The sequence below is a fragment of the Bufo bufo genome, chromosome 4 (genome assembly GCF_905171765.1).
Source record: "Bufo bufo chromosome 4, aBufBuf1.1, whole genome shotgun sequence".
NCBI lineage: Eukaryota > Metazoa > Chordata > Amphibia > Anura > Bufonidae > Bufo > Bufo bufo.
This window is the reverse complement of record NC_053392.1, coordinates 184,013,505-184,025,800: the sequence shown is the minus strand read 5'-3', so window position 1 is coordinate 184,025,800 and position 12,296 is coordinate 184,013,505. Positions and strand designations below refer to the sequence as shown.

The 12,296-nt window shown below is 52.3% G+C and overlaps 1 protein-coding gene across 1 annotated transcript in view; it reads left to right on the top strand.

Moving 5' to 3' along the window:
* Nucleotides 1-12,296, top strand: part of KPNA4 (karyopherin subunit alpha 4) — a 45,253-nt gene that overhangs the window by 12,043 nt on the left and 20,914 nt on the right. The window lies entirely within an intron of this gene.

Sequence of the window (12,296 nt, the reverse complement as noted above, 5' to 3'; positions counted from 1 at the left end):
CCCCAGTGTGAAAGTACCCTTAGCTGTCCGTTGGCTGTGCAAGAATGGATGCTGATTGGAGCAGCCCTGAGGATGAAATTTCGCTGTTACAGGACTGTAAGGTATTAGCTGGTTGTCCGCTTTCCCGTGTTCTGTGGTAACTTCTCAACAAAATGACCCGTGTAATAGGCAAGCTAATACTGCAGCATCAGAGGCAAGTAGTGCCCAATTTCCACTATGCTACAAATCTAAAGCGACTCCATTGCCCGTGAGGAATGTCATGGCAAAACATGTCAGATATACAGTAGATGTTCATGTGGATTCTGTAATGAGACAAGGCAACAAAAGATTCCAGGTTATTGCCCCCTAAGGGGGTTAATTTGATGTAAAATTTAAAATGTTTAAATTAAAGTTTAAATCTCCCCTTTTCCAAATTACATTTAAAAAAATATATAAACAGTAATAAAAATAAACATCCGGTATTGCTGTGTCCGAAACTGCCTGAATTTTATTAAAATATTTTTTTTATTTCTTGTGCGGCAAACACTGTAAGGAAGGAAAAAAATTAAAAGCACACGATTCACCAATTTTTAGTCTCCTTTTCCCCTAAAAAAATATTTCAGTGATCAAAAAGTCATACGAACCACAAAAATGGTACCAGTAAAAACAAGCTCTGTGGGTGGAAATATAAGTTATGGCTGTCAGAAAATAGCGATGCAAAGAATTTTTTTATTTTTCCAAAGTTTTTTTATTTTCTTAAAGTAATAAAACAAAAAATAAGCCCTCAAGGCAATATAAACAGAAAATTAAAAAAGGTATGTCTGTTGGAATGTGGGGAGAAAAAAACAAATGCCAAACAAGAAATGGGCCCAGTACTTAAGGGGTTAACAGTCAAACTGCTTTTTAGCTGCAAACGCTTTTGAGGAAAAACTCTCTGCCTGTCAGATCACTGCCAAATCACAGGTGCAATGTGTGCGCCCAGCCTTAGGGAATATTCACACATTGCAGCTGAGGTGCAAACATTCACATTGGCAAAGATACGTTTTTTTTGTTTTTTAAGGGTGGGTTCACATCTGCGTTCTGGATTCAGTTATGGTTTTGCGTTATAACTGAATCCATAAGACGGAAGTCAAAACGGAAGCCTTCAAGAGGCATTCCGTTTTGATCCGTCTTAATAGAAGTCTATGGGGCAGTGTAACGGATCCGTCCTTCTGTCTTATGGATTCCGTTATAACGGAAAGCCATAACGGAGTCCAGAACGCACAGGTGAACCCACCCTAATATATATATTTTTAAACGGGTAAAACATTTAACACGTTTTAACCTGTAAACACAACAACCACTGGGAAAAGGCCCAGTGTGGTTCTAACTGCTACATGTGAATATAGGCTTGATCTAATAGAGTGGAAACTGGGCACCACTGGTCCCAGTGCCCGTTTGACGCAATAACTTCCAGCCCTGAGACACTGTATTTGAAGTGTCATGCCTTCCCTCCCGGTATCATCCCTGGTTTTAGTACAATTGTCTATTTTGAACATCATGCCGTACGTTATCAGATTTCAGTCTGTCTAAATTTATACTGCGCACTCATGCCTCCTGCGCCTGGCTCCTGCTGGAGGACATGGTGTACTTGAGGACTATGGATCTTGTCCAGTAAAGCTGAACACTAAATTGAGGGGGTTTTTCAATTACGGGAACTTTTCCTTGTGGCTATACGTTTAGTGTATGTCCACATGACTGAATGCTGCAGCTTTTCTTCTGGAAATCCAAGGCAAAAAACACACCCCAATTTTTTTTTTTTTTTGCAGAAATGCTGATTTGAATGCAGATTTTACTTTGCATTACAAAGGATGCAAACCAGAATGAGAATCCATAGCATAAAGTAAAATGCTGCTAATTTAAAATCTGCACTGTCAATTTCTGTAATGTATATATTTTCTGTAGGGTGTGGATGAGCATTGCTAAAAATTCCTTAACTTTGCTGGGACTGTACCACGCTGCAGATCTGACGCATGAAAATCAATGACTGCAGCTCCACAGCGTTTCTTCCATGCATAGTCATGCCCTTAGTGGTTGTGCAATGCATGAACAAAGCTGTACTATTGAACAGCAAATTGCCAGTTGTTTTTTTTTTTTTTTTTTAAAGGATTTGTCCCATTATAAAGACTTGTTCCCTGTCTAGAAGATAATTGTTTGACTGGGGTCCAACTGCTGAGCCCCTTGCCACTCGGGAGAACGGAGGTCCAGCGTTCCCCGTCTAAATGGTGCAGTGCTTACTGCTGCTCCAGTCATCTCTATAGGAGTGATGGAGATAGCCTAGTGCTTGTACTCAGCCATCTCCAGCAGTCCCATAGTTGAGTGGAGCGATGGTGCGCATGTGTGACCAGTCCACCAAATGGGGATAGGGATAAGCCTTTTATAATGGGACAACCCCTATAACTGTGCAGCTTGGATAGATAAGACACACAGGCTCAGATGGACTAATGTTTATTTTTTTTTTTTTACATGCTTGACACCAAAATGAAACCATAATTTTGGTGTAAAAATCAGTTTCAGTAAGCCATCCAATAGTTGGTATAGAGGTATAAATAATTGTCTGTCACTGCACTACATGTATCATCCAGCCTGAGCCCCTGTGATAAATCTGGTGCAGCTCTAGACAACCGATCTGCTCTTATGCCAGCTACAGGATTAGTAAATCTGGGCCATAGTTGCAATGTGCTTCACCTTGCTAAGTGACAAGGGCTGATGACCGCATTGCCACACCACAGTAACTTGTGATTAAACCAGGTGTGTTTGCTGCATGGTCCATGGCGGGTACATGTACAGGCATCCTAAACTGCATGGGTACTTCTGCTTGGGGCCTGCACACCAGTATAAGTGTTCGCATGATGTTTTTGCCCTATGTTTAACATGTCAGGGAAAGAATGGAAAAGTGTACTACGCTTTGTCAATCCCATGATGTTTAAAGTACTGCATAAGGCAGGGCTTGACAAATTTCCTTGGAATCTAGGAGCCAGCTAAAAAAGTTAGGAGCCAGGCGGAGCCGCGTCATAAAATCTATATTGCGATATAATTTTAAGCATGTATATCGCAATATATCGTTTTCTATATTTGGGGGTGTGGGGGGGGTGTTCAAACTTTTTTTTTTTTTACTTTATTTAATAACTATTAGCCTCCTTAAGGGCTAGAACCCTTGTCATATTCACCCTAATAGAGCTCTATTAGGGTGAATAGGACTTTACACTCTCCCTGCTGTCCTGTGCTTTGTGCACACAACAGCAGGGAGCTGACCATGGCAGCCAGCCTCTGATCAGCCCCCCCCCCCAGCCTCTGATCAGCCCCCCCCCCCCGCCTCTGATCAGCCCCCCCCCCCGCCTCTGATCAGCCCCCCCCCAGCCTCTGATCAGCCCCCCCCCCCCAGCCTCTGATCAGCCCCCCCCCCCAGCCTCTGATCAGCCCCCCCCCCAGCCTCTGATCAGCCCCCCCCCCCCAGCCTCTGATCAGCCCCCCCCCCCCCAGCCTCTGATCAGCCCCCCCCCCCCAGCCTCTGATCAGCCCCCCCCCCCCAGCCTCTGATCAGCCCCCCCCCCCAGCCTCTGATCAGCCCCCCCCCCCAGCCTCTGATCAGCCCCCCCAGCCTCTGATCAGCCCCCCCCCCAGCCTCTGATCAGCCCCCCCCCCAGCCTCTGATCAGCCCCCCCCCCAGCCTCTGATCAGCCCCCCCCCCCAGCCTCTGATCAGCCCCCCCAGCCTCTGATCAGCCCCCCCAGCCTCTGATCAGCCCCCCCAGCCTCTGATCAGCCCCCCCAGCCTCTGATCAGCCCCCCCAGCCTCTGATCAGCCCCCCCAGCCTCTGATCAGCCCCCCCAGCCTCTGATCAGCCCCCCCAGCCTCTGATCAGCCCCCCCAGCCTCTGATCAGCCCCCCCAGCCTCTGATCAGCCCCCCCAGCCTCTGATCAGCCCCCCCAGCCTCTGATCAGCCCCCCCAGCCTCTGATCAGCCCCCCCAGCCTCTGATCAGCCCCCCCAGCCTCTGATCAGCCCCCCCAGCCTCTGATCCGCCCCCCCAGCCTCTGATCAGCCCCCCCAGCCTCTGATCAGCCCCCCCAGCCTCTGATCAGCCCCCCCAGCCTCTGATCAGCCCCTGATCAGCCCCCCCAGCCTCTGATCAGCCTCTGATCAGCCCCCCTCCAGCCTCTGATCAGCCCCCCTCCAGCCTCTGATCAGCCCCTCCAGCCTCCCTCCCCAGTATTAATCATTGGTGGCAGTGGCCACAGGGTCCCCCTCCTCCTCCTCCCCCCATCATTGGTGGCACTGGCAGTGGGCAGTTCCGATCGGAGTCCCAGCAGTGTAATGCTGGGGCTCCGATCGGTTACCATGGCAGCCAGGAGTCACGCTACTGAAGTCCTGGCTGCGATGGTATGTTAGTGAGCAGCATTATACTCACGTGCGCCGTGATCGCCGGGAGCTCCTTCTTCTCATAGGTCTGTGCGGCGCATTGCTAATGCTATAAGCATTAGCAATGAGCCGCACAGACCTATGAGAAGAAGGAGCTCCCGGCGATCACGGCGCACGTGAGTATAATGCTGCTTACTAACATACCATCGCAGCCAGGACTTCAGTAGCGTGACTCCTGGCTGCCATGGTAACCGATCGGAGCCCCAGCATTACACTGCTGGGACTCCGATCGGAACTGCCCACTGCCACCAATGCAGAGAGTCGAAACTGAAGAACCCGGCCCCCGACCTCTGACAGGACGCTGTGATCCGCGCGAATAACCCCTCAACTGAGGGGTTAATCGCGCGGATCACAGCGTGCAGTCATAGGGGCCGGGATATGGCCGGCACATTCATTGGTGGCGCAGTGGCCACAGTCCCTCCCCTCCTCCTCCTACCCTGTTCTTAGTGGCCAGCGGCAGCCGCGCACAGTGGGGAGGGAGGGACTCCTCTCCTTCTCCACTGTGCCGCTCAGGAAACCATGGTGCGCGCCGAGAGCGCATATTTGAAAACGGGCTGACAAATACCCAAGCGCCAGGACCAAATTCCTGGTCGCCATGGCGACCTGGCGCCCGGGATTTGTCGAGCCCTGGCATAAGGGGTGTTCCCATAATCATGCTGCAGCGAGCACCTGAGGATTCTTTGCAGAGGATGGGAGGGGTAGTGCCCATGATGAGATGTCATGGTGTCCCACCTCAGGTCATCGCTGCCTGGGGTTCGGTGCAGTAAAAATGGTGATGTTGTGAAGGAACCAGGCAGAGGTTGTAGAGCAAAAGAACATCTTTATTTTTGGAGCGCAAAAGCAGAAGACAACCCTCAGAAATTTGCTAGCTGTCTTTCTCTGAATTTCCTGTCCTACAGCTTTACTCTGGTACCTTTTTGCTGTAGGTGTCCACTATATGATGCAGGCCTATAGCTATGCCTGTCCTGAACTGTTGTGATGGTGTATTAATGTGTTACCCACCACCTTGCAGTGGAGTCCTGATAGCTGTAGTTTACAAATCTTCTGCAACCTAGGATCATGTAGTCTCTCTGGGGCAATGACTTCCTTCTAGATGAGCCACCTCTGGTTCACATGGCCTGGAGGAGCGAGAGGTGGATTGCATGCTCCCTCACTTTCCTCTCTAAACTGACTCTTAACTCGCTCAGCAGGAAGTTTTGGACCAGACCACTCCTACCAAGGGGGAGGAATGAAGTCCCATGCCTGTTGTTGTCATGCACTGCCAACTGTACCCCATCTGCTGGTGTGCAAAGTGTATTGCATGTAAAGTGACATAACATGAAGAAGATTGCAAAGCCTTATTGTAGTACCCCTATCTCTGGGGTACTACAATACATTGATGACATCTCTAGGATATGCCACTGTCAGGTGCAGGTCCCACCTCTGGCACCCATTCCTATCTCCAGAATAGGAACTCCTGGTGAAGGGAGAGCAGCCCTGTCTGGAAGGCCATCCTCCGTTCACCTCTGGTTCGGCTACACAATCCCATAGTGGTGAATGGAGGGGCGGACGTGCATGCAGCATGTAACTTCTTTTTTTTTTAATTTCCATTTTTTTTTTCAATGGGACCCTACATTGACAGATGCCACTGTACAAGATCTTTCATAAGCAAACTTCTAATATACACCTCATGACGTGGGACAGAACTGACATGAATGCAGCCTAAGGATTTTCTTTTTATACCGTGCTCTGCACTGTTGTATTGGCACAGAGATTCCAAGTGTTTGTTTTATGGGAGTGCTATGTATTCCACTGCTTAAATGAGCAGTGACGGTAATCCTGTCGGGTCAGACTGGTTTATCTTTACTTCTATATCCGTCATCCCGTGTTGTAAAGTACGTATAAGTAACTGACACACAATTTCAGATCTTTTACCTATCCAGATGTGTCATTGGAGTTTGTCATAGGGTGATCCCCGCTGTATGAACAAGGGCAGAGCCTTTGTAGAAACTGGCCTGCTGATGCATTACGTGTCACAGAAGGTGACTTCTGTTTTTTAAATGGTCTCTGTAAAATAACCTTTTTCCATTTGCCCTATAAAGCCCAAGTATGTCACAAAGGGGTTCCCTCTTCCAGTATAGAATAATTGAGATTGTGACGTCTTGTTGCGTGCTTTCCACTTAGCCCCAGCTTAAAGGGAACCTGTCACTTGGATTTTGTGTATAGACCTGAGGACGGGTTGCTAGATGGCCTCTAGCACATCCGCAATACCCAGTCCTCATAGCTCTGTGTGCTTTTATTGTGTGTAAAAAGAGATTTGATACATATGTTTTCTCGTTCATTCCATTGGGGGACACAGACCATGGGGTATAGCTTAGAGATATTACTAGGAGGGACACTATGCAAAAAAAGAAGCTCCTCCTCCTCGGGCTATACCCCCAGGCACCTCCAGGAGAACTCCAGTCTTTGCTTAGTGTCCGTTCAAGGAGGTTGACATTTATTCTTCTCCTGTTTGTTATTTTTTTCTGGTTTCAGATGGGGACGCAGGTCAGCATTGCGCTTTCCTGGCCCCTGTGGAGGGTCTGCCACGGTCTTCTGAAGGTTCCTGGCTACCTCCCTTTCCCCCACAGAAGAAAAGTGGATCCAGACTCGACATGTTAGCTCTGGCATCCCACCAGCTGCTGGGACACCTGCTGCCTACCCTCCACCAGAGCACTGCTCTCCTTGATTGGAGTCAGACGTCTGAAGAGGTGAATCCCTGCTGGTCTGGACATCGAGGGAGCATGCTGTGCAGATAAGTATTGCCTGCTTCAATCTCCCTCCTTTCCCCCCCTCCCCCCACCCCTTCATGTCGTCTGTCTGGCGCTCTGTGACCTGAGGTGAGCTAGAGAAGGACCGGCTGGGGGCATTTTTTCCCGTTGGGAGGGGGCCTTTCTGGGGAGGGCTGGTGATTCCACTGATACCTGCCTGCAGCTCAGACTATGGCCGCATCGGCGGCAATCTTGGCACTGAAGGAGTGTATTTTATCTTATGGCCGCTGCGCTCTCTGCAGCTCCCGCCGGCCTGCTCCTCCCGATATTAACCCCCGCTGCGCCGTATCTGGCGAAGGGGTGTATTTGAAATGCGCGCGCGCGCTTATTTCGCGCCGCAATGACGCGTCCAAGGGGGCGGAGCCTCGGCGTCCAGCTCTGTCTCTCCCTACGCCGGAGACTCTGCTGGATTGCGGCCGTGCAGCTCCTCAGTTCTCGGTGACCGGAGACTTCTGCTGTTGCCTGGGTGGTAGGAATTGCAGCAACCTGGTAGGAAATCTTTTTTGGAATACCATCATGCCTAAACCTGGGGCCCCTAAGCCTTCCAAGGCTTCCTCTCAGGCTCCACTGGAGTCATGTAAAATATGCCTTAGGCCTTTTTCTGTCACTGGTTCCTGTGACTCATGCCCTGCTCCCGGACAGGATCAGCCTCCTTCTCTTGCTCAGCCCGGTCCTCCCTCTGCCCCTGCGGATCCAGCGGTACCCGCCTGGGCCTCCGCCATGTCTAATGCGGCAGCTGATCTGGCCTTAGTTGCCAAGGCAGCCATGTCCTTCATGGAGCGCATGGCGGCTACTACTCCAGTGGCATCCACCACTCCATCCCCTCTCAGCGACTCTCACAGAGGGCGTCTGACTTCTAAAAGGCAGCGTGAGCGGCAGCATTCCTCCTCGGATGACTCCGCTTCTCCCCCTCGCCTTGAGGCATGCCCGGTTGACTCTCCCCCTCGCAGGGAGCGCAAATCCGATGGGGAATTGTCCGGATCGGACGAAGTCACGGAGCGGGAACCCCTGCCTAAGCTTTCCACCATGGTAACCGAGTTGGTGGCAGCTGTCCGTGACACTTTTAATATACAAGGGGATTCTCCTCCCTCCACTAGTCGGGAGTTCTCCCTTTTTCCACCCAAGAAACAGGAGTCCGCCGTGTTCCCTATTCACGAGGAATTCACTGCGGTCCTATCAAAAGCTTGGGATCGACCTAATCAAAAATTTTCGGCCACCAAGCGTATGGATACGCTTTATCCTTTTCCAGCTGACACAGTGGAAAAGTGGACTTCTTCCCCTAAGGTAGATCCTCCGGTGGCCAGGTTAGCCAAGAACACGGCCCTTCCCGTCCTAGACGGTTCCTCTCTGCAGGATGCGCTGGACAGACGTTTGGATTCACTTTCCAAGTCCATCTTCTCGCTGGCGGGCGCTTCCCTGCGACCGGCCTTTGCGTCGGCTTGGGTCGCCAGAGCCCTTACAACGTGGTTGCAGCGCCACCACCAGGATCTGTCAGAGCAGGACGCCTCTGCAGATACTCTGGATTTTATCATCCAGATGTCTCAAGCGTCTAAATATCTCTGTGAGGCTTCAATGGACATCGGCTCCCTCTTTGCCCGTATTTCGGCCCTCTCTGTCATTCAGCGCAGGGAGGTCTGGCTGAAGGTGTGGGATGCTGATGCCTCATCCAAGCGATCCCTCGCTAACCTTCCCTTTGAAGGGTCCAGGCTCTTTGGGGCTCAACTAGATGAATTCATTTCTGCCGCAACAGGGGGCAAGAGCACTCATCTACCCCAGCCCAGGACCAAGCGTCCCTTTCGGTCTCGGCCTTCAGGTTTCCGGGGCCAGTCCTTTCGTCGCTTCTCCACTGCCAGGACGCCGTCGTCCTCATCGGCAGGGGGGTCCCAGGACTCCCGCAAGAAGCCTTTCTTCAAGCCCCAGCCTTCTTGGCGGCCTCGGGCGCAGTCAGCCCGTCCTCCTGCTCCCAAGCAACCCTCCGCATGAAGGGGTGCCCCCACCCCTCGTGGTGGGGGGCCGTCTGCTCTCCTTTCAACAGGTCTGGAGGGCTCACGTTCAGGACGCCTGGGCTCTGGAAGTGGTGACGTCCGGCTACAAGTTGGAGTTCGCGTCCAGCCCGCCGGAACGTTTTTTCCCTTCTCGCGTTCCGGGGGATCCAGCCAGGGCCTCGGACCTCTTTTTTGCGGTCTCCTCTCTTCTGGACCGTGGTGTCATTTCCCCCGTTCCCCCAGAAGAGCAAGGGACAGGTTTTTACTCAAACCTGTTCGTTGTTCCAAAGAAAGAGGGGTCAGTGCGTCCAATCTTGGATCTAAAACTTCTCAACAAGTTTCTACGGGTGCGGAAGTTTCGCATGGAGTCCCTTCGCTCCGTTATTGCTTCTCTGCTTCCAGGAGAATTTCTCGCGTCTGTGGACATTCAAGACGCCTACTTGCACGTCCCTATTGCAGAGTCCCACCATCGCTTTCTGCGCTTTGCCATAGGGGGGCGTCATTACCAGTTCGTCGCCCTACCTTTTGGGTTGGCAACCGCCCCTCGAGTTTTTACGAAGATTCTGGCGCCTCTCATGGCGCTTCTTCGCACCAGGGGCATCTCTTTGTTACCATACCTAGACGACATCTTGATAAAAGCTCCGTCTCTTCCACAGGCCGAGGACAGCATCCGAATCACGGTTCAATCCCTGGAACGGTTCGGATGGCTGATCAATCTCCCCAAGTCCTCTCTGCACCCCTCCCAGAGACTCTCGTTCCTGGGGATGATCTTGGACACCTCGATTTCTCGGGTGTTTCTTCCAGATTCCAAGGCTTCCCAGATTCGTCTGGCAATGGTGCTCCTTCTACGCTCTCCACGTCCCACCATTCGGGAGTGCATGCGGGTGCTGGGCCTTATGGTCTCCTCTTTCGAGGCGATTCCGTACGCCCAATTTCACACTCGTCCGCTACAACAGATGATCCTTGCCCTCTGGAACAAGAACCCTCGGGGTCTAGACACTCCTGTTCGTCTGTCCCGGCAAGTTCGAGCGTCTCTCCCTTGGTGGCAGTCTCCCCTGAACCTATCGTCAGGAAAGTCCTTCCTTCCGTTCTCCTGGACGATAGTCACCACCGACGCCAGCCTCATCGGTTGGGGAGGTGTTCTCCGGAACCTCACAGTTCAGGGTGTCTGGTCGACGGAGGAATCCCGTCTCCCGATAAACGTTTTGGAATTGAGGGCGATTTTCCACTCCCTCTCCCATTGGACTCCTCTCCTGGCGACTCGCCCGGTGCGGGTTCAGTCGGACAATGCCACGGCTGTGGCTTATGTCAACCATCAGGGCGGGACTCGCAGTCGGGCAGTAATGCGGGAAGTAGCGAGGATCCTCTTATGGGCGGAGTCTCATGTTCCAGTATTGTCGGCAGTGTACATCCCGGGAGTCGACAATTGGACGGCGGATTTTCTGAGTCGCACCAAGGTGGATCCGGGAGAGTGGTCTCTCCATCCGGAGGTGTTCGAGGACATCTGCCACCGATGGGGCCGTCCGGACGTAGATTTGATGGCTTCCCGGCTCAACCACAAGGTGCCGATGTATCTTGCCCGCGCTCGAGACCCACGGGCGGACGGGGTGGACGCGCTGGTATTTCCATGGCAGCGGTTCAGCCTCCTTTACGTCTTCCCTCCGATTCCTCTGTTGCCGAAGGTGCTGCGCAAGATCGAGGCGGAGGGGATACCAACCATTCTCGTCGCTCCGGATTGGCCTCGTCGCGCCTGGTTCTCCAGCGTCGCTCGTATGTTGGCGGACGTCCCGTGGCCTCTGCCCGACAGAGAGGATCTCTTGTCTCAGGGGCCGCTCTTCCACCAGAATTCACGGCAGCTGCGTTTAACGGCGTGGCTGTTGAGACCGCCATCCTGAGGAAGAGAGGCTTCTCTGATGCGGTGGTAAGAACCATGATCAGGGCTCGAAAGCCGGCTTCTTCACGAATCTATTATCGCACCTGCAAGGCCTTCCTGGTGTTTTGTGAGAAATCGGGCTACTCGCCCCTACGTTTCTCTGTCCCAGTGGTGCTGTCTTTTCTCCAGTCCGGCCTCGACATGGGTCTGTCGCTCAGTTCTTTAAAGGGTCAGGTTTCTGCTTTGGCTATCTTTTTTCAGAGGTCCATTGCCTTTTTGAGACCTGTAAAAACCTTCCTGCAGGGGGTGGCGCATTCGGTTCCTCCGTATGTGCCTCCCTTGCCCCCCTGGGATCTCAACTTGGTTCTGCGCGCCCTTCAGGCGGCGCCTTTTGAACCTCTGAGGGAGATCTCTCTGGTTTTACTCACCTGGAAGGTAGTTTTTCTGGTGGCCATAACCTCCATCAGGCGAGTTTCGGAGCTGGCCGCACTTTCCTGCCGGGAACCTTTTCTGGTCTTTCACCAGGATAAGGTGGTGCTCAGACCGGTGCCTTCTTTTTTGCCCAAGGTGGTTTCTCCCTTCCACCTTAACGAGGATCTTGTCCTGCCCTCTTTTTGTCCTTCTCCGGTGAACCCCAAGGAATGCGCTCTCCACTCCCTGGACGTCGTCAGGGCCCTGAAGGTGTACCTGGGGGCTACCGCTTCCTTCCGGCGTTCAGACTCTCTTTGTGATTCCTGAAGGGTCCCGTAAGGGCCTGGCGGCTTCCAAGGTCACCGTGGCGCGGTGGATCCGTTCCGCTATTGCTGCGGCATATCGCGCTCGCGGCCACGTTCCGCCGTCGCGGATTACCGCTCACTCCACAAGGGCAGTGGGTGCTTCCTGGGCTAGACGCAATCGCGCATCCGTTTCCCAGTTGTGTAAGGCGGCCACTTGGTCGTCCTTACATACTTTCACAAAGTTTTATCAGTTACACTCTCTGGCCTCGGCTGATGCTGCTCTTGGGCGCAGGGTATTGCAGGCTGTGGTTCCGGTTTGACTACTGGACGTTTATTCCTGGCGGTGTTGGATTTGTTCTTTTTTCCCACCCCATGGACTGCTTTGGGACGTCCCATGGTCTGTGTCCCCCAATGGAATGAACGAGAAAAGGAGATTTTTGTGAAACTCACCTGTAAAATCTTTTTCTCGTAATTTCCATTGGGGGACACAGCT